Below are 22,548 nucleotides of genomic sequence, written 5' to 3'. Positions count from 1 at the left end.
TATGTATATATACAGGGACTAGCTATATTAAGATGCACATGCAGCACTGAAAACAGTTTGCAACAGAAACATAAAAATATGGATATATACATAGACTAAATAAATATGCATACCTAAGAGACAGAGCAGAGTAAAAATAATACAGTTAAATGTGTACATGTAAGCTTAGAAGCATAGTTAGAAGTGAGATCAAAATTTTAAGATTTAGGCAGGAGAGGCTGGAATCTGCATGAGCTGCATTTACAATTTAATTCCCCACACCAATTTTGAATATAATTTGAGAATAGATCATGTGATGTAATATTTCTTGCTTCATTTGGCAAAGAGTTCCAGAGCTTTGCTGCCTCATATCTAAAAGATTTAATCCCGCACCTGGTTGTTCCAGGTCTTGGTACTTCCGCTGTATTTGCATATTTAAAATTGTATGAATGTTTTTTAATAACATCTAGATCTTGTAAAAAAAAGTGGAGACATTTTGTTGATAATTTAAAAAAATTCTAAAGCTATTGTTCGCATTCTTCTGGTTTTTAGTGAAGGCAATTTAGATTGTTTTAATAAGTTTTCGTAGGTACTTTTATAGTCACCATAGATAAACCTCGGAGCTCTTTCCTGAATCTTTTCAATTTTGCGGGTGTTTTCCCCCAAAATTTGACATAATAAATGAATGATATATGGTTAATTTACCTAATTTGCTAAGATGGTTGCCTATTCGTTTAAGAACATTTAATTGTCTTGCTGCCTTTTTACAAATATCATTATGCTAGAAACTAACTAAACTTCAAATCTAAGCATAATCTAAAGATTTGGAAAGTCAAACAATGCTCATAATTTTGCAAACGTCTAAATAATGTTCAAACATTCCTAGAAATAATTATAAGTACGGGTAAATATAACTCTCGCTCTTCAATGTTTTGATATCAATGTTGCGACCTTATTTTGTTTTACCTTGAAAAGGAATACATAAAAAAAAAATGATATACTAACCTTGAAAACTCATGTATCATATTTATCTTATACTTCTAATTTAATTTAAAACATGAATTGAAATCGATATAAGTATGGATTGATGTAGCTCCCTGTTTTCATAGCTTGGTCTTATGATTGGGCTTTAATTTACTTGTCTTTGAAATGAAAAAAAAAATAGAAAAAATGTATTTGCCTTCAAAACTAGTACAACTTTCTACAACTCTCACCCATTAATATCTTGGTAGGTGATTTTGGTGACAGATTAATTTGTTTGTTAATTGGTTGCATTTATATTGTAGTTAAATCTTGCTCTTACTGTAACATCACTATTAATTGTCGCTGTCAGAAGTGATCATCATTTCCATTCCACAATGGTACGAATTACCAAATAACTCTTTTGTACCGTAATTATTTCGAATTAAGATATCCGCGTCATTTTTCTTTCACATTCACGTTTTCTTGCAATGCTATCCCTAATTTTGTCAAATTTCTATAATTATGAAGAGAAATATGTTTCCCTTATCCTATCCCGGTGATGGGACGAAATAGAACTAAGCATTGCTATCTAATTTCAAAATCAATTTAAAAAATCATCTGAATTAAACATTGATAGTTTGTTTTCCAATGCTTTAAGGACATTGTGAATTTTATGTGATAGGAGGACAAGACGGAAGAAGAATAGCGACACATTAGTTTTTGTACACTATAGTCGATGTAATTGCCATTCAAAGTGACGTTTTTTCAAAGGTTTTACTTTACCATCGTTTTGACATTCAACACGATGTTAATGATACAATTATTAGTGTTTTATGGCACTGTGATCTCTGTGACGTCTGACAGAGCATGTGATGTATGCTACTGTACAGGTATCGAGGTATACTGCGGTGGGTTAAAGGAAATTCCGACAGACATCCCAAAGAATACAACACACCTGTAAGTATCTTTATTCTGCATATATAATGAACAACACTCTTGTAATGAATTCTACATATATCATAACAACTGAATGCAGTTTTAAAACGCCATCCAAATACGGATGGATATTAAACTGCAGTTCACACAAAGAAAATAAATAGTGAAAATGAACAGTAACCAATATCGTTATTTATATACATAATTCAATAATAGGATAGGGTAAACGCGGATCCCGAAAACACTAGGGACAGGATTGTATGCTTGGAAGAGTAAGCATCCCATATTGACCAGTCATACATATCTGGGAATGGGTACATTTACGGAAGTGTACGAAATGTGCATGCCACGCGACCCATATCTTGGTTGCTATGCAAAGGGTATCACTACTGTAAGCTGAGTCATTTTGCAATCCAAATGCTCCAAAACCAAAATATTTACCAATCACGGATAACCATGTCCTAAATCATAATGTATCGGTTATGCAAAAGCATTCGCTAGGAGTGTTTCCGGTTATGAGTTAAAAGAGAACAACACGCCGCGTCGAGAGGTAGGTAGATCTACAGAAACTTGTAGATTATTTTAACATGGGTATACGCGGAATGAAAGATTCATGTAACTTGTGTAATCCAAGAAGCTAGTGATGTATCAATCACAAACTGACTATTTTATTTTTCTGTATGTTATCCTATCGTTATGCATTTCAGATCCCACAATATATGTAAGGGGATGCTTACTCCTCCTAGGCACCTGATCCCACCTCTGGTGTGTCCAGGGGTCCGTGTTTGCCCAACTATCTATTTTGTATTACTTGTAGGAGTTATGAGATTGATCACTGTTCGTTATCTTCACCTTGCATGTAACCGTTGTCTCAACAACGTACGTTCATATGTTATTGACTTGTGGGAATTTAAAATAAAGGCATTCTTACAAGGCTTGACATTTACTCTTTGAGCACTAAACCAATCGAATTAACTATTTTTACTAGACCTGACCTTACATCCACTAACCCTGACAAACTATCAATAAATCTATTGAAAAACTTTACGTTTGAACTAAAACTTAGTTCATCATAGACAGAGTCTCATAATTGATGTTTTCATTTCAAAACATGATATTTTTCGGAATCTCTAGATTATACCCGACACGGACAATCTTCAGTCCATTAAGAATACGATGATCCCAACATTTAATTTCTTTCTATTGCATCAACCTGTTGTGTTTCTTCCATACGTTTGCTTCTCTTCTCTTGGGACATCTTTCTATGCGGACAAAAATCCGTATTTAGATAGAAAAAAAAACAGCTCTCAGACGTAATTTATTAATTTCATCAAACTCTCTTGCATTAAATAGACATAAACGGTGTTGAATAAAATGAGTTCAATTTTACCTTTCATATATTTAAACCAGACAAAGGTTTACACAGTTTTTGACATTAATTAACAACGAGTATTTTTCGTAAACATCACTTCCGACTGCGACTTATTGATTACAACTAAGAATACATATGTGTCATCACGCGTTTTACATCTGTTCACAAATACCTTCCACGTATTATCTTGTTAAGAATAAAATACCCAGTGAAACAATATCCATTTGATTTCATTTTTCTTAAACACGGCCAGTCAGATTGGTACGCAGCTCAGTTAAGGCTATCCGAGACAAATCACAGTGCTGTTATAAATGTACATATGTGCACTTCGCATCATATGACGTCACAATGTAAAAGTATGTCACAACGTACATGTTTTGATAGCTGTATCGCGGGGAAGTGTCATAATATTTTGTCGTTATTTACTATTGTTATCAAATGATAAGCTGTATACGTGAAAACATTTCTTGTCGAATGATTATATATATTATTCCTTTATGATATAAAATCATTCTCCATTTTTAATATATAGTATGCACGAAGCTGATATTCATATTATATTGTGACCTTGAAATCGCCCCCAATCTGAATGACTGACGTGTTTAAAAATTCCCTCATGTACATAAATAATATCATACTACATGTTCTTCGCACACTGATTTTGACTACAGCTAAGTTCCTTTATATGATCAAGATATAGGGCTCAAGGTGAGTGTGACTGGTTGTCAGGGAATGCTTACTCCTCGTAGGCATCTGGTCTCCTATAACGAACAAGTGATATATTCCATATACCCTGTAAGCAATACAAAATAGAGAGTTTGGTATACACGGGACCCTGGGTGTACAAGAGGTGAGATGAGGTGTGTAGGAGGAGTAAGGATCCCCTATCTATGTAAATATATAACTAATAAAATAGTGTGGCATCCTATTTTGACTTTGCAATAAAGATAGAAACCTTGAGCAATGAAGATAGGAACATTAATATTCGATATAAGTTACCTATATTTCTATCAGTTTTTTAACTTTTCTTTTCATCGCACAAATCTCTAATCGAAATGAACGTATTTTGCGCATATTTTGACATACGGGGATTTGGAGGCACATAAACCAAATATACACCATACTTATATAACATGCTTATACATCAACAACATCCCTCATCATCGAAATGTCCAGTATTGTATTTCAGCAGAGTTTGATATTTCCCTGCATTTCCAAATATGTTCCCGTTATTGTATCCAGGCATCTTAATTACAAACCAACTTTGTGAAGTCTACATATAGACCTGTATATACATAAACCGCATACATACTTTTATATTCGTGTTCTTTAAACTATAGGGCTTGTCATAACTGGTGATGCTGATATTATTTCGAATAAAGACCTAAAATAATGTACTATGATAGACCATCAATTAAAAAAAAGCATCGTTCTTTCAATTGGAAAATAATTGCATGCATATTGTGAATTTGGTTAAACATTATGGTCAGGTTATGGGTTAAATATGAAAGGAAAGAATTTTCACCGAAATGATATAGATTGATAAAACGTATCAAAGGTATATCTAAATAAGATTTTAGACGAAGGGAATCAAAAGTTGTTGCCATCTCCTCGTCTGTGTTTACTAAATTAGAAGTGATAACATCATATAGATTAAATGAGAAAAATGTTTTAGTTCCAGCTAAAAACAATGTTGATAGGGCTCGTTATTACAACTGAATTTTAAACTAACTTGCCATTGATTTCACATCTGATAATCCTATTTACACCCCCTTACCATTTCAAAAGACGAGTTTCTTAAATCCATGATTCGGTTTTAAATATATTTCATAACCAAGAGAATGCGACGAATTGAAACAATATAGGGCTTTGCTCGTCAACTTCACAAACCCTTACAAAGGTACCTTACTGGGTCCAGTGTATGTTTTATCCAACCCCTATTTTGCTCCTCACGAAACTATTAGGAGCTGTAATAGAATAAGTTGAATCCTGTTGTGCTACAACATACAGCATAAGTAGATTAACTCAACTGTGGATCCTAAAATATTGTGAATAACTTTTAGAAAATTGGAATTCAAAAAATAATCTCTAGTCAACAACATCAAACCTAATGACTTTTCAAGGCCTCGGCCACACTTGATGAATATACTTGTCTACCATCATGAACAGTTGCTTCTTCTACAAAAATAGTTAAATGAAATGTATGCATTAAGTGATCAGTCATTCAAAAATAACGTTGTACAACATCCCTTTGATTGTACGCACACGTACTCTGTTGATGACATGAAAAAGAAGCTGTCATCCCTCATTGACAATGTGTTCGTAGTATTTGGTAATCTGGTCTTTCAACATTCTCTTGTATCCCCCACGGTGTGAAATGTGATCCTTTATTAGGTTGGTATTCTGAAGAGAAAAATATTCAATTAATTAACTCGTACATTGAAAATATATGATATTGTGTTCGTACTATTGACATTTAAATATGTCAACGGCGTTTTATTTATAAAAAAAAAATAGTTATTTTCATTTATTCCGATTCTATCAATTCCAATGAACTCCACTATTGGGTCACTGTTAAATAGTTGTTCGGCGTATAATCAGTTTTTTTTAAATTTTATTTAATACAATACCAACAAATATATTAATCATCCATCAAAACTATTTCTTTACAACAACATTATTCTAAATATTCAAATATATATTATACATTAATGAATTTGTAATGAAATATATAATACAATTTTATCCTAAAGGAGGAAACATATTTTTACATCAATTATATTTTAATTATAAATGTATTTCAAATGGTATACAATAAAGTTTACAATAGTTAGATTAAATTGTCAAGTCATGCAAAGCTATTGTTTATCACATGAAAGGCTACCTTCGTTTACCTGTAAGACACACTACCACAAACACCAATACTCTGCCTCCAGGTAAAACATTGTAAAGGAGCCGTATTCCTCCAAACCGAGCCTCTGATATACAAACTTTCTTAAATATATCTTCACTACATATATTTGAATACGATTGTTCTACAATATATCGATATGTATTTAAAACCCCTTTCACTTAGATATATTAATGTTCACTGTTACAAGATATTTCAGTTAGTCTACAATTCATTTTATATTTATACATCTTCAGTAAAATGAAAAACAAAATATTAAGAGCGTCTGATAGAGTTGTTTCATTACAAAAGCCTATGACGATATGTGTCCAAGACATATCAATATTTAATACATTGTTAATCCTTTTCCATATTCTTTTAGACGTTCTGCCGGCATATATAAGTTGTTCTATGTTTTTAATTTCACCAGTTTTCACAATATGTTTGTATATTTGGATTCCATTTGCTAATATTCAAATTATTAATCAAAAGTTTATGTAACAATTGATAGTTAAACTCTGATATTTGTTTATCTGAATTTTTTTGACTTTTAATAGATATATTGTCTTCCATAAATATTTTGGAATGTCAAACCTCACCGTCCAAATGTTTCTGTGATTGGCTTAATATATTTGTTATCAACTAATATGCTATATAAGAAAGATGATTTAATATTCAATGTATTCACAAAGTTATTTCCTTTAAATAATACATGCATGTAAGGTGAACATAACGAACAGTGGTCAATCTCATACCTCTTATAAGCAATAAAAATATATAGTTAGGCAAACACGGACCCATGGACACACCAGAGGTGGGATAAGGTGAGTAGGAAGAGTAAGCATCCCCTGTCGACCGGTTGTCTTTAATATTGATATAGGAAGTCTTTCTTTGCAGTAAGATATGCCGGTATAGCGGTTGAACATTGTTTTTAAATTATAGTATTAATAGATAATATTATTTCTATGAGAGTTTAAATCTTGAAAATATTTTAAATCGCTAAATACACCATTATTATCATATAAGTATTTGGTGTATAGAACTCCTGACTTGACCAGAATGGGAAACTAAATTGGGTGATTTTTTTGGAACTGAAATAAGTTATTTTTCCAAATTGGTAAAGATAAGGAATCGCATGAAGTAGTCATAGAGTTATCTTTAGTCATTGCGGTTTTGTTAGGAACGTAAATTACCTCTTTATAGAACAATGTCAGAACTGTGATGTCTTTATATTCTTGTACAGTTCTTAAGTTTGTTTTAATCAGATATCGCAGCGGTATATTTTCTTTTTGAAAAAAGCCGCCACGATGGCTGAGAGGTTAGATCGTTCGTCCCGAATGCGGAAGGGCGGGGTTCGAATCTCCGCCCTGACAGACATACGTCGTTAAAACAAGTATTAGCAGTTCCATCGCCAAACGCTCGGCATCAGGTGTGAATGTCACGGGTTCTCGGAGATGACCTTAAACACGGATGACTCATGTCACAGTAGGTGTGGCACGCTAAAGAACCTTCACTACTCAATGGCCATAAGCGCCGAACATAGGCCTACATTTGAAGCCCTTCACCGGTCTTGGTGACGTCTCCATATCAGTGTAAAATTCTCGAGTGAGAAGTTAAGCAAGAAAAAATAAATCAATATTTTTGAAAAATATGTTCAAGAAATGCTAAGAGACTGGATTTAATACTTAGCAGACGTGCAATCCAAGACGCTTTTAATGAGAAAAACTTGGATTCAACATCAATAATATTGATTCCACCTTTCAATTTCTTTCCAATAAGTGGATTTCTTTTGATTCTTTCCCCAGTATTACATAGAAAATTAAATATCTTACTGTTCAGTTCCTCAAATATTTTATCAGGCGGATTAAAAATTATCGATACATTGTATTGCAATTTAGAAGTAATGAGATTATTGATTATGTCTTGTTTGCCAAAAAAATGTTAAATTTCGTTTTCCCCAGTTATGAAGTATTCTAATAATTTGATTAATTGTTCCTATCCGACTTTTTTGGACACACTATTTTGTTATGCCTATGAATATACCAAGTGTTTTAACTAAATTGTCTGTTTTAATTACATTTTCAATCTGTTCAAATGTGTTTCATATGCAATATACATTCTGGTTTCTTTAGATTAAGCTTTGGACCTGCGAATCAAGATAATTGTTTTATTGTGTTAATTACTTCGTTTACTGTGTGCACATCCCTTAAGCGGCTTGTGGAATCATCTGTATGTTGTATATTTTTTTTTTATATCTTTGTTAATTCCAATTTCAAAAACATGTATTATGTCAGAAGATTTTATTCTTGTAGCTAACATTTCTGTTGTGATGATGAACAATGATGCTAATATTGGACATCATTGACAAATACCTCTAGGCATTTTGCAAGTTTTAGATATGTATTCGTCATTTTTTTACTCGAAATAAAGGTTTATCGTATAAGGTTGTAATCCAGTTGATAAAAATTATTCCAAAATTTAAAGCTTTTAAAGTTTCAATCATAAAACACTATTCTACGGTATTAAAGGTCTTTCGAAATCTAAAAATAATAAATTGTCATCTTCGTTATGAACTTTACAGTAGTCAAAATATCTTGAATTAGTCGAGCATTGTTCCCTATATATCTGCCTTTAATATATGCTGATTGGTCTATATTTATAAGTTTTAATATGACTGTTTGTAAACGTTTAACCAAAACAAATGCACGAATTTTATAATTGCAATTTGTTAGACTAGTTGGTCTATAATTTCTCACGTTTGACTTTTCACCTTTTTTTTATAAATAAGACTTATTATTGACAGCCTCTGCGATTTTCGGAACGTTTTACTTTCAGAAGATTTTATCAAAGAACTGAAGAAATAATGCTTTATATCATTCCATAAAATTTTGTAAAATTCAACTGGTATAACACCTGTAGCTGGAGATGTATTGTTTTTCATATTTTTAATTACGTCTCTGCATTCGGATAAAAATGGGAGACTATCGCATATATTTTTTTTCACATCTTTTAGTTTATTTTCAATATTTGTTTCTGCGATGTAATTCTTGATTTCATCTACGTTTCGCTTTTCTGAAGAATACAGGTTTTCATTAAAATCGTCAGGGGATCCTCACTCCTCCTGGACACCTGTTCCCACCCTTGGTGTGCCCAGGAGTCCGTAATTGCCCAACTATCTACAATGTATTGCTTATAGGAGTTATGAGATTGATCACTGTTCGTTATGATCGCCTTTCATAGCTGACCCAAGATTTGTTATTGGTATGTTATGTGTTATTACCCTCTACATTTTTTTCCCAATTACATTATTGTGTTAATGCTTTTATTCAAGATTTAAAATAAGATTAACATTTTTCCATACTTTATCCATTTAGCCTTCAATTTTATGTAGACTTCTTTTGATTTATAATCAGTTTTAATCAAGGAAGGACACTGGAAATAACCTCATATGTCAGTGATATCAACAGTTTCGTTTAAAGTCAGCATTTGACAAATGGTATGGTCGTAAAGTATGAAGGAACATGCTCGCATTGATGGAGGGATACTGCTATACTACATATGCATATTTATAAATCAAACATAAACGTTGATGACTGAATTTCTTACATGAATCCACATCAATCTCCAATTTATAGTATCTCTGACAAATTATTTAAAAAAGGAAGGGATTTCTATTGAATGCAAGGTGAAGATAACGAACAGTGATCAATCTCATAACTCCTACAAGCAATACAAAATATATAGTTGAGCAAACACGGACCCCTGGGCACACCAGGGGTGGGATCAGGTGCCTAGGAGGATTAATCATCCCCGTTGACCGGTCACACCCGCCATGAGCCCCATATCCTGATCAAGTAAACGGAGTTATCCGCAGTCAAAATCAGTACTGAAAGGTCATTAGATGTTTACTATCAGCTGACTGACATATAACATAAAAGTTAGTGACAAACTAAAGCGTTATTGAATAACTGTAAAGTGACTTAATCTGAAACATGGTGACTGGAAGTTGAGTGAGTAATAATTAAAATTAGCTTATTGATTACTGAAATCTGACTTAAAACTAAATCAAGTGTGAGTAAAAGATACCCTAAATGTGGACGATTGGTCGGTAAATGATGACTGAATGAAAAGTTGACAGTGATTGAATAATCACTGAAAACTGACTGAATGTTCCAATCATTCAGTTGATTGAGGGGTTACTGAACTGCATCAGAAAACTAGCAGATAATACTTTTATCACTGACAATTCGCGTACCAATACACAAAAAAGTGGGTTGACTCAGAACTGAGATTTCGTCTTCTTAAAGATATGCTCATTGAGGAACTCCAACATCATTTCAATATTAGCTTCAGATTGGTTGTGTTTGTATCTACCAAAGTTAATTTGGATGACTGATTGCAAGTAGGCAGGCTATCGACACATATGTTAGTGTTAAAGGGGTTTCGAAAGTGTCGTTTCAAGTCATCCTATCGCAAATTCTATGGCCGTATGACCAAGTCGTCAACTGCTTGACACATGGACCATGCGGATCTCGTGTGTAACAAATTGATAGGAATGAATTGCCGTTTACTTAATACATAAATGAACCGAGGGTTGGATTTGGGGTTGTCGTATGGTAAATATAAATATTATATTATGTTATTGTCTTTTCACGGAATTCGATTTCTAATGCTGAGATGACTTCGAATAATACCAGATTATTTAATATTTGATTTGAAATATAAATCAGATGTTACTCACGGTGTAGACTCAATCATACTCACATTCGGTGTGTATTTTTCTGATGATTCCCACATTTTAGTCAACATTTATCAAAAGTCAAGAAAAATAATTGAAAGTAATGACAGATCCACGATTCGTGATATTGCCAAAGCTGTTGGCGTATCGCTATGGCGGGTGCATTTCATTTTGAAACGTACTTTGGTTTCTGCAAGATTGATACTGCATATGTTGGCAGAATGGTACGAGTACAAAACGCTAACAAATTGCTCAAAATATTTCCCAAATGCAATCAAAGACAATTTGCAACATTGTCACTGGTGACGAAACATGGGTTCACTATTTTGAACCAGTAATAGCATCCACAAGTCAAATTCCGTCATTACGTAATGTTATGTGACTCTATACAAAACGGTGTTTTTTAAAACACGGAAATATATTATTTTCACTCTGTCAGTAACAAAACCCGTAATAGAGTTTAAGACAGAATTTCCTTATTGGTCAAAACTGTTTAATATTGTCTTATAATACTGGTCTTTATATACTCCTATTTGGATTGAAATACACGCTTGTTTGCATAAAATGCGCCAAAATTATCAAAGATAATAAAAGTCGCGATTTATTTACCGTCAGTTTTTCTAAACAACCAAGGTGCATGAAACTGTTACTTGTTACAAAAAGACTTCCGAGAATATGCTGAACAAAATGATTATAAACATTTTATTACAGATGCAAAATTCATCATGTTAATAAACTGCATGAAGTAAGTAGTTTTCAGCCGAATTGTTCACAGTTTTCTCTAAGAGGTTGCATACATGTTACAATGTCAGATACATTCAGTATTTTCCCCACTTTAATTTGATATATATGTTTCTCAAGTAAACAACAGCGCTAAAGAGCACTTTCAGAAAAATTATAAAATTACATATACATAGCTTTTTCAAATGCAGAAATGAATAATAAGGAGTAAAAATACACACGTTTATAAATATAGATAGATAAATGAATAAATAATGAACGTGAATAAGTAAGTACTAAATGAAAAATACACAGAAAGTCAATGAAATACACAAGCATATTCTTAATTATTATGTCTATTAAATATAATCACTGCATATCACAGCACACAATTTAAAATTAAAATTATATAAAAAGGTAAATCATGTTTCACTTTTTTAAAACTAAAACTACTTGTATATGTATACTTATATTTATTGTTTGTTTGTTTGGTTTTTGTTGTTGTTGGTTTTTTGGTTGTTTTTTTTTTTCTTTTGGAGACAGTATTGTTCTATATATCTTATGGTCACTTTCCTTGATTTGATTTTCGATTTGATTTGTACGTATTTCATTCCATATATAATATACAATTATACAATATGTTTGAGTAATATTTCTGACAACTTATGAGGTTCCGACTTTCCTTCTACGAGGTTTTTGTGATATGTCTTGTACTACAGAATTTAGTCGCCTTTTACGACAAGTAAGGGAATACTGAGGACCTATCTAACCCACATCGTGCCAATACTTTATTTTGGTGTCAAAGCCTAAGCCTTTTGATCTTGACCTTGAATAATTTAGGGGTTTAACCTACTTTTAAGAAAACTGAACGTACCCTACCTTATGAACTATATAAGATAGTGCTTTCACAATATGCATATAGATTACCTATGGTAGATACTAAAATTTTATGCACGATATTTGACCTTGGATTTTGACCCAAATTTGAAAACTTCAATGTTATTCAATTGTAGCTTTTAGGGCTCTCATAGATTCCTTGTGACACTTTTTAAATTATCGTAGGTAGAAAGCCCTCTAATTGTTCGTGAACAATAAGGATTACTTGTCGTTGTTATTATTATTATGTTATTGTGATAACTCAATATTAACACATTATTAACGTCCATGATTCAGTTACCTCTTGTTTACACCTGCCAACATTAACTGTAACTTCAGAAATCTTCACGAACCTCCTAATTTTACAACTGAAGAGCTTAGAATATGTTGCCAAAATAAGAATAATGTTGGTGTCACCTTGAGACTGTTGCATCGACCTAAACGAACTTATTCCGCCATTCATTCTGGCGATTATTCTTTACTCGAGTGTTGTAACAGGTACAGCTCAATCTTTTACAATAACCATATTTTTTATCTTCCTGGTTTCAATCTAAAGTAAGGAAATAGGTAACGAGGTTACCATTACGATGAGTATTGACATTGTATATACTGTAGCATAGATACAATTTGTAACGTATAATGGTCACCATTACGATGCGTATTTACATTGTATATAGTTTAGCATAGATACAATTTGTCACGTGTAGAGGTCACCATTACGATTATTATTTACATTGTATATAGTGTAGCATAGATACAATTTGTCACGTGTAGAGGTCACCATTACGATGAGTATTTACATTGCATATATTGCAGCATAGATACAATTTGTCACGTGTAGGTCTTCATTACGATGAGTATTTACATTGCATATAGTGTAGCATAGATACAATTTGTAACATGTAGAGGTGACCCAGCCAGGTGCTGATCTCACGGGATTTGATACAATTGTCGTTGTTATTATTATTGTGTTGTTGTGATAAGTCAATATTAACACATTATTAGCATCCATGTCTCAGTTACTTCTTGTTTACACTTGCCAACACTAACAATGACTTCAGAAATCTGCACAAACCTCCTCATTTTACAACTGAACAGCTTTAAATAGGTTGCCAAAATAAGAATAGTGTTGGTTTCAAATTGAGACAGTTGCATCGAACCAAATGATTTTATTCCGCCATTCATTCTGGTGATTATTCTTTACTCTAGGGTTGTAGTAGGTACAGATCAATCTTTTACAATCACCAGATTTTTTAATCTCCCTGGTTTCGATCTAAAGTAAGGAAGTAGGTAACGAGGTTACCATTACGGTGAATATTTACATTGTATATAGTGTAGCATAGATGCAATTTTAACGTGTAGTGATCATCATTACGATGAGTATTTACATTGTATATTGTGCAGCATAGATACAATTTGTACCGTGTAGAGGTCACCATTACGACGAGTATTTACATTGTATATAGTGTAGCATAAATACAATTTGTAACGTCTGGAGGTCACCATTACGATGAGTATTTACATTTCAAATAGTGCAACATAGATATAATTTGTCATGTGTAGAGGTCACCATCACGATGAGTATTTGCATTGCATATATTGTAGCATATATACAATTTGTAACGTGTAGATGTGACCCAGCCAAGTGCTGATCTCGCTAGCTGTTACTTTGCTTGCTTGATCAAGAGAGATACTCTACAACATCGAGGCAGTATAAGTTCTAGCTAATATTGTTTGTTACCCACAAGACTGCCCGGGAGGCTTTGCCCCGAAGCTTAGCTTGTGTCCTTTCTGAGCTTTTGGTACCTGCTTAGTAACGACACCCGCTGTTCCCGACGATAACAGTCGTCGTTTCCGGACGAAGCCACGTCCTTATCCAGAGATTCGAAGAGACTCTAACTGAAGAAGACCTCCTAGCAAACACCAGAATTTGATATAAATTGGCAACTTATGTCTCCTTCTCAACCTTTGTTGTTTGTAACTGTACTATAGCTATGTTTCTTCCCTACGGGGCATTTTCTTTATCCACGATCATGCCCTTGAGCTCACAAATAAAGGATTTTAGGTCCCTCTGGCTAGTCTGCTCTTCTGTAAGGAGAACCTCTATTTTTTAATCTTTTTGTATCGCATTCTCCAGCTCCCTTTTTTCCAGATGAGACAGGCAATTTTGAAGGATGAAAATCTGATTGGTATGCATGTCTTCCTTTTCAGCCTCCATGAACTTCATATCGATGAGGTATCTTGTCGAGCTTTTCTGTCATCCCTGAGTTTTAGTTTTCTTGAACTTCCTCAGAGGCCCTGGAATATTTGTATTTCATTTGCGCAAGCTGTGCTTGCCAGTAAGTCTCTTTCCCCTCAACCTTCCTGTGAGTTTGGTTATTTAACTCTTGAAAACGTTTTGTTCTGAAATCCACATATTACAGCAGTCATTGTACAGTTGTCTCTAACACAGCCTTACGTTATCCCTTAGCTTCCCCCTCCTCCTAACAGTGTTTCACCAGCTCTATTAATTTCTCTCACGTGTCATCTGTCTGTCCTGAGCTTCGTTATGTTCTCGATTTATGGCCGTGAAGTCTACTACTTTTTCACTTCTTTGCTTTAATTGTGAATTACCCTCTTTCAAAAATGACACAATTTCCTGCTCTTCTTCATACAATGTCTTAACTTCCTCTTGATATTCACCGGTTTCCTTTTTTTTTTTTTTGGTTTCTTTTCTTCCCCATATGTTTCCTAATCTAATATATAAGTTTTTCTTCCCCGTTTTCTTGCATCAAACATAATTTATCTTTAGTAGATTATTCTCACATATCACTTTTTGATATCAGCAATTTTCCGCATTCCATTTCTGCAGAATTAATTCCATAATATCATATCTATTGCACTTTTCAGTGACGATTGTTCTTTTGTGGTGACATCGTATAAAATACTCTGGTCATTTACCTTATTTAGTAAATATATGAATGCATGTTTCATTGTCAGCTGTTCATCTACGAATACTGGTCATGGTTTGTTCAACAGTGAATGTATTTTTGATGAAAATTTCAGAATATATTCTTGATATGGTCTTCTCATGTTCTGCAGCTGAGTTCCATAGGTTTCTAGCAAGGTAATCACATAATCACTGTTTCATGGCAGAATGATATTCTGGGATATTTAGCCTCACATCGGGACTAAGTTGAAGCGCAATCGTAAGTGAATCATCCTTCAAGCAGAAATATAACTCCTCTGTCTGTCTACGGGCAGTCCAACGGAATCTGTATGAAATCATGTTTGATTCAATCCACAACAAATTCTAGATTGTGTTGTTTTTTACCATTGGAGATTGTTACTATTTCTTTGGGCTCATCAAGATTAGTAGTTTCGTGATTATGTCCAATGTATTCATTTCAATATTCAAATTTCCGTATATTGCTTCTAAATATATGGTGATGAGAGTTTGTATTTCTATCATTAACCTGGTATCAAACGTGTGATTAATTCATTGGTTGTTTTTACATGTAGCTGTCAGGCATAGTTTCTTCCGAGTTTTTGTTATAGCCATAATTGTGATTATGCATCTAATATTGTGGCATCGTATTTGCCACTACACCCTATCACTGGGTCAAATGCTGTCTGATGTGTTTCATACTTAGGTCTTTCTTGTCATACTGATTTTGCCTATGGATAACTCCGTTTACCTGATCAAGATACAGGGCTCACAGCGGGTGTGGCCGGTCGACGGTTAATGCTTAATTCACCTAGGCAAATGACCCCACTTCTAGTAAACCCAGGGGTCCACGTTTGCTCATCTCTCTATTTTGTACTGCTTATAGGAGTTATGATATTTATCGCTTTTTGTAATCTTCAGCTTTTAATCCCCATCATCGTCTGCATTTCCTGCATAACATTCATATATGTCATCATCTGTTGTTGCATCATTTTCATCCATTGCATGGCATATTGCTTTTTTTGTTTCTAGTATAGTTGACTGAGCATACCATGTCCAGATACACCAACATGCGTTGATATTTTATCTTGCTTCCCCTCCCTTTGAAGTGGAAATGTTTGATTTCCCATTTCATACCCTTCAGCGTTTTGAGGTTCCAAAGTGGTTTGGGATGGAATTGTCTATTTCTAAAATACATGTATTTGTCGTTTTGTTGTTTATTCAGAGATACACTTTATTTATCTGGGAAATAAGGTTTCGTTACCTTTTCATCACCTTGGTTCTACCTTACAATATATTTTATTCACTAACAAATTGAAAACAAAAAATATAATTTTTTCCCACAAGTATCTAAAGTTCCAAATAAACGAGAGAAAAAAAAGTAATTCCTCTTCAAGGAAAACGACTTAGCTGTCCTTTATTTTCTTCTCCTACTTAAGATTAATAATTTGCAAGAATATGATACTTTGTCGCTTATTCATTATGTTTACACTTCTATTAACAGCAAAAAACAAAAAAAAAAAAAACAAAAAAAAAAAAACGTTGCCACCAATTATTACTAATTCATTTGATACAAGGTGGAGATAACAAACAGTGATAAATCGCATAACTCCTATAAGCAATAAAAACTAGATAGTTAGGTAAACATAAAGAACAGAACAAGAAGAAAAACAAAAGAACAATTTTAAAAATTAACAAATATATTTATTCAAATATTATTACAATGAATCAATAATGACAATTTTTTAGTGTCCTTGGCTCAGTTACCTCTACTTCACACCTGTCAAAATTAACCATGACTTCTAAAATTTGCACGGACCTCTAATTTTTACAACTGGACAACTTAACAACTAATTACTGACAAGTAATCTGACCAATAACTCAAAATGCTAACGACATGCTGTATTTATACATAACATATGTTTACCAAGAACCGGGTGTAAATAATTAGATAACAAGGTCCCCATTATAATGAGTATTTACATGTTATTTAGAGCAACATATATAAGAAAGTCTTAGATCACATGGTAAGCCTAAAGCTTCCAACTCGGTACACATGTACCTTTGACAAACATCGGCACTACAAACTCAAAATGTCTTTCAGTCGGAAATCTCATCAGCAATGCTATGTAATGCTGAACAATATACATGAGTGAATGTCCGTAAAATCACCACTGTCAAATGTCAGCATTCTGCAAGTTCTATGGTCGGTATAGAGATCTAGTATGAGATTACAAGCTATCATTAAGTCAATTGCTAATTATATGGTAAGGTAAACTAGTAATGAAATTTACAATTTGCCTGTTGAAAGGTACCCCCCAAAACGAATCATATATATCACATTTTCATGAAACCATGGGGTATAGCCTATTTGATTTCAATAATCTGATTATCTACAAAACAGTGTCACCTCATTATGGGAATAATTAGAGGAGAAGTTCTGAATCGTGTCACTTGTTATGGAAAACATATCAACATACATTTATTAATAATATATACAATGTTGACATCATTCAATGTCATTAACAAAGTAATCCGTCGTCGCTGTATATACTACTATTCTGTTCTCTCAAACTTATTTATAACTCCCAAAGTTCATAGCCAAAAGTTTAACATAGTTTGTATTGTGAAATCTACAGTGGGAATTGTTTAATTGTTTAAAGAATCTAGCGGATGACCCATAATGTAAATGAAATGTGTGAATATAACGAACAGTGATCACTCTCATAAGTCCTATAAATAATAGAAAATTAAGAGTACGGCAAACAGGGACTCCCGAACACCTAATTATAGTTGTGATGGGTTCGGGTATTTAGGATGAGTAAGTACCCCCTTTCTCCAAAGAACTTTTTCTTCATATCTTCCTTTTTTATGAAACATACGAGAAAAAACCACCCAAACAGAATACTTGTATGATTACATAATTACATCATGACGATATAAATTACAATGTAATGTGTTGATTTTAATTGAAACTTTAAAACCCTCTGTAACATCATTATAGCAAAATCAATTTATCGGTCAGTAACGTTTCAAAACATTGACCTGTTAGTCTGTCGACAATAGCTACGTTCAATACGATTTTCGATTGGGGAACATATGATAAAGACTCTGTCATGTCTTTTACTTCGAGTTCACCACGATATTTGAGAACTATATACGAATGGAAATAGGCATTGTCAATGCATAACTCGACTTTGATGTAGATAAATGTCAAAGTAAAGGTCGCAGCGTGTCTTTTTGTTTTCTTCTAATTTCACCAACCATTTTTGAAATACAGCCACAACGAATTACAAACAAAGACAACTGGATTAAAATCATATTCCTCACCATCAAGTCATCCAAACCGTTCCTTTGTTCAACACCACTTTGATTCCACGCGCAATTATTGCGAAGTTGAAATTGAAATATGCTGAAGTCCCCATTGACAATAATGTCGTACTTTTTGTTATCAGGTCTTCTAATAGTCTGTTGGAATTTCCATGGGCAAAAATTGTGTTCCTCCGTTGATTGATATTTTGTTACATTCCCACCAAGCAGAATTTATTAAAAGGCTTGGATGTGAGAAGGAAAAAAAATATCTTGCTGGAGCCTTCAATGCTAAATTTAAGGATGTCGACGACGTTGTATCTATCAACACTGATGCTTTTCATCCATATGTCGATTCGATATATCCCTGAAAACTCGAAATAAAAGACATCAGAGAGTCGTCATCTTATTTTTCATACTTAGATGATATTTTATTGAAAATATATATTAACGGTAAAGTAACAACTCAACATGATGATAAACAGGATGATTCCAGCTTCTCCGTCTTTAATTTCCATAATGATGTAGCAAAAATTCAATGCCCCCAGCATATGTGTGCTTGGATCTCTAAACAGACTTGACATGCAAGAGCTTGTTCTGCGTATGAACATTTTCTTGGGATTTATACAACCCATCTGTGTTCGTTATCTTCTTCTTTCATTTTGAAATGAAAGAAGTTGATCAACTGAAATAGAACGGATAGGCTTCTGAGATATAAATTACATATCTTATTATTCGAGATATGTTCCATTTATCATGACCAGATTGCAAGTAGAGATGGCAGTAGATGATTTATAAGCGGTCTACAACAATTCAGTCCAAGCAAAATGAAATATGTTAAAAATATGCATCAAAATCTTGCATGATATGGTATTGTAAATATGAAATGTTACTATCGCTACTGCAGGTAAAAGTCTTCTCAAAAGAAACCGTGTCTTACATTTATGATTTCAAATATATTTTGCAAGTCAATAACAATATTGGTTCAAGTTATATCCATGATTTTTACAAAGTATTAGATCCATGGTTTCGTGATTTTTTAATGATAAAAGAAATCCAGATGGAATGGACTCGGAGTTTTATTCCATATACATCAGCTCAGGTGGGTGTAGATGGTTTTAAATAAATTGGCGTTCTTTGAAAATATACAACAGTATCTATTTATCGAATCGTTCAAACATCTCTTAGGGTGAAAACCTAAAAGTATAAATGCATACTGATACATCACAAAAACGTCCATTCAATATCCAAATACTCATTCACATCAAAATATTTTCCAAAATGTTTCAGGCATTGAGTTCGTGGCATGCAAAATCATTGCATTATTCGTCAATCATAAATCACACGACAGATAAGCAGTTTGATTGTAGACAACATCAACAATTGTTTCAATTTGTCATTGTTGTAAATGGCGTCTGGTATGTTGAAACGGACTGTTAAGCACTTCTTTGCAAGCTTATTTTGATGTCGGATCAACCCGCCTATCTGATTAAGAGAAAGAGTGCACACCGGGTGTAACCAGTCGACATGATATGCTTATTCATTGAATCATGTTGTGGTGCCTTTCTAAATCTCCACCATATATCTATATTGAAAGTGTCTGCAAACAGTGTCATTATACATTCAGCTCAATTCGTGAAGAAATAGAGGAATAGTTATGAATTTTAACACTCGTTGTCGAAAATAATTTAAAACATAATGATCGCATTTATTCAGTTATATCAGAGACATTATTGGACACTGACTATGTACATTTCTTTCTGTTTCAGGAGGTTATGTGGTAATCAAATAACAAATATAGATTGCATTTATTCAACAATATCAGATACATCAATGGCATTGACTGTATAAATGTATTTCTCTTTAAGGTACTTGTATGCCAATCAAATAACAGAGATACCACAGGCAGCATTCTCCGATCTGGTGAAATTACAAACTCTGTGAGTGTATTTTAAATGTATTTTTGTAGACTTAAATAAAATAGGAGGCTAAATGGCAATCAAATAAAAGCGATACCCCCGACAGCGTTCTCCAGTCTGGTGAGTTTACAAGAACTTTAAGTGTATTTTACTTTTTGAAAAAAATAAATAAGGAAGGGTGATCATCTGCAATAAATATACATCTTACAAACGACATCAATCCATATTTAGATTTGTGAAATCAAACATCTGATTCTCTATCACATACACGCACACTTGCACAAAAAAACCTTCAATTGCTATCAGAACTGTAGTTTGTTGTTATAATCATGTCCTTCTTAGGTATTCAATTATTCCTATGGGTTGTTTTAAATTGTGTAGATGATAGTAGGATAATTATATCATTACATTCGTTATTTCGGATTTCAAACATTTCGGTTGAGCATCACTGAAGAGACATTATTTGTTGAAATGCGCATCTGGTGCATCAAAATTGGTACCGTATAAGTTTTACATTATGACCCCTGGGTCGAGGCCTCTGCTGGTGGACTGTTAGTCCCCGAGGTTATCTACAGCCCAGTAGCTAAGTACTTCGTTACTAGCTTGAAAATACGGATGTATATTTAATTGCTATTATAAAATTTAGAAATTCATTTCAAAATTAAGGATTATCTCCCTCATGCATAGCTCTTATCCTTGGACGAATTTGGTTCCACTTGTTTGGCACGCTGTTTTTTGGCTATATTTAACTCTAAAACTTCATAGTTATTTCGGATTTCAAACATTTCGGTTGAGCATCACTGAAGAGACATTATTTGTCGAAATGCGCATCTGGTGCATCAAAATTGATACCGTATAAGTTTTACATTAGGAACTATATATTAATACTGATGATTTTGCATATCAAGTCTGACACCATGAATATTTAACTTAATTGAATATAATAATTTAATATCAAATTTAATTTAATTGCTGTTAAAAAATTTAGAAATTCATTTCAAAATTAATGATTATCTCACTCACGCATAGCTCGTATCCTTAAACCAATTTGACTTCACTTTTTCTCCCAATAATAGCTCTAAAACTTCATTGTTATTTCCGATTTCAAACATTTCGGTTGAATATCAGTGAGTAGACATTATTTGTCGAAATGTGCATCTGGTGCATCAGAATTGGTATCGTATCAGTTTTACATTTAAATGTGTGTGCACATTGAATTTATACTATCTTTTATCTCACATTTGTAAAGCACTTTAAAGAACTGTTGACAGGGCGCTATACATTTTTTTAGATCACAATTACAATTACGATTACAAACAATCCTGTCAATTTAAATTTTCAGCTGTAGACAGTTTATTTTAGCAACACTATCCACCGCATTGACACTGAACAACCTCTAGAAAAGCTACGGTATTCGGCAGATTCCCATTTATTTATTTTCAATGTGGTTTAACGAGAATAGCGAGTCGGAAATATTTCTAACACAGACATTTGTATGTTCAAGGACAGTGTTACTGACTACGTTTATAGTTCAAAGACTAATGCAAATAGGATTGGGTCAGTTATTGGGACTTGAGTTTTGAGTGAGTGAATTAAAATGTTCGCGCTCGGTGAGAAATTGTACACCTCTGTCAAAGATGGTGTCACCCTTAATTTGAAATGTAAGTCATGAAACAGTGAACGGGACAACAATTGACCAATATCATTAATTCCATAAGGAATACAAAATTGAGAGTAGGACAATCACATACCTTTGAAAACATGAGATGGTATCAGGTGTTGGGGTGAGTAAGCATACGCAGATGATCGATTTTCGGTACCAGGAACTATATACAGAACAGTTGAAAGAAATTGGTCATTTAACCATACTCCTCGCAATGTACTGCTTCGTCCTGCAATAAAAACCCGCGTTGGTTTATC

The 22,548-nt window shown here is 33.3% G+C and overlaps 1 protein-coding gene and 1 long non-coding RNA gene across 2 annotated transcripts in view; one reads left to right on the top strand and one right to left on the bottom strand.

The window, feature by feature from the left end:
• The window catches only part of LOC130049109 (uncharacterized), a 253,249-nt gene that overhangs the window by 99,816 nt on the left and 130,885 nt on the right, over nucleotides 1–22,548 (bottom strand). The gene's annotated exons all lie outside the window — the stretch shown is intronic.
• Nucleotides 1,667–20,691, top strand: LOC130049133 (uncharacterized). Its single transcript, XR_008797642.1, has 2 exons — nucleotides 1,667–1,899; nucleotides 20,578–20,691. It is a non-coding gene; the product is annotated as an uncharacterized LOC130049133 (long non-coding RNA).

Source organism: Ostrea edulis, chromosome 8 (genome assembly GCF_947568905.1).
Source record: "Ostrea edulis chromosome 8, xbOstEdul1.1, whole genome shotgun sequence".
Lineage (NCBI taxonomy): Eukaryota > Metazoa > Mollusca > Bivalvia > Ostreida > Ostreidae > Ostrea > Ostrea edulis.
The sequence above is the reverse complement of the archived record's forward strand: the minus strand, read 5'-3'. Positions and strand labels throughout refer to the sequence as shown.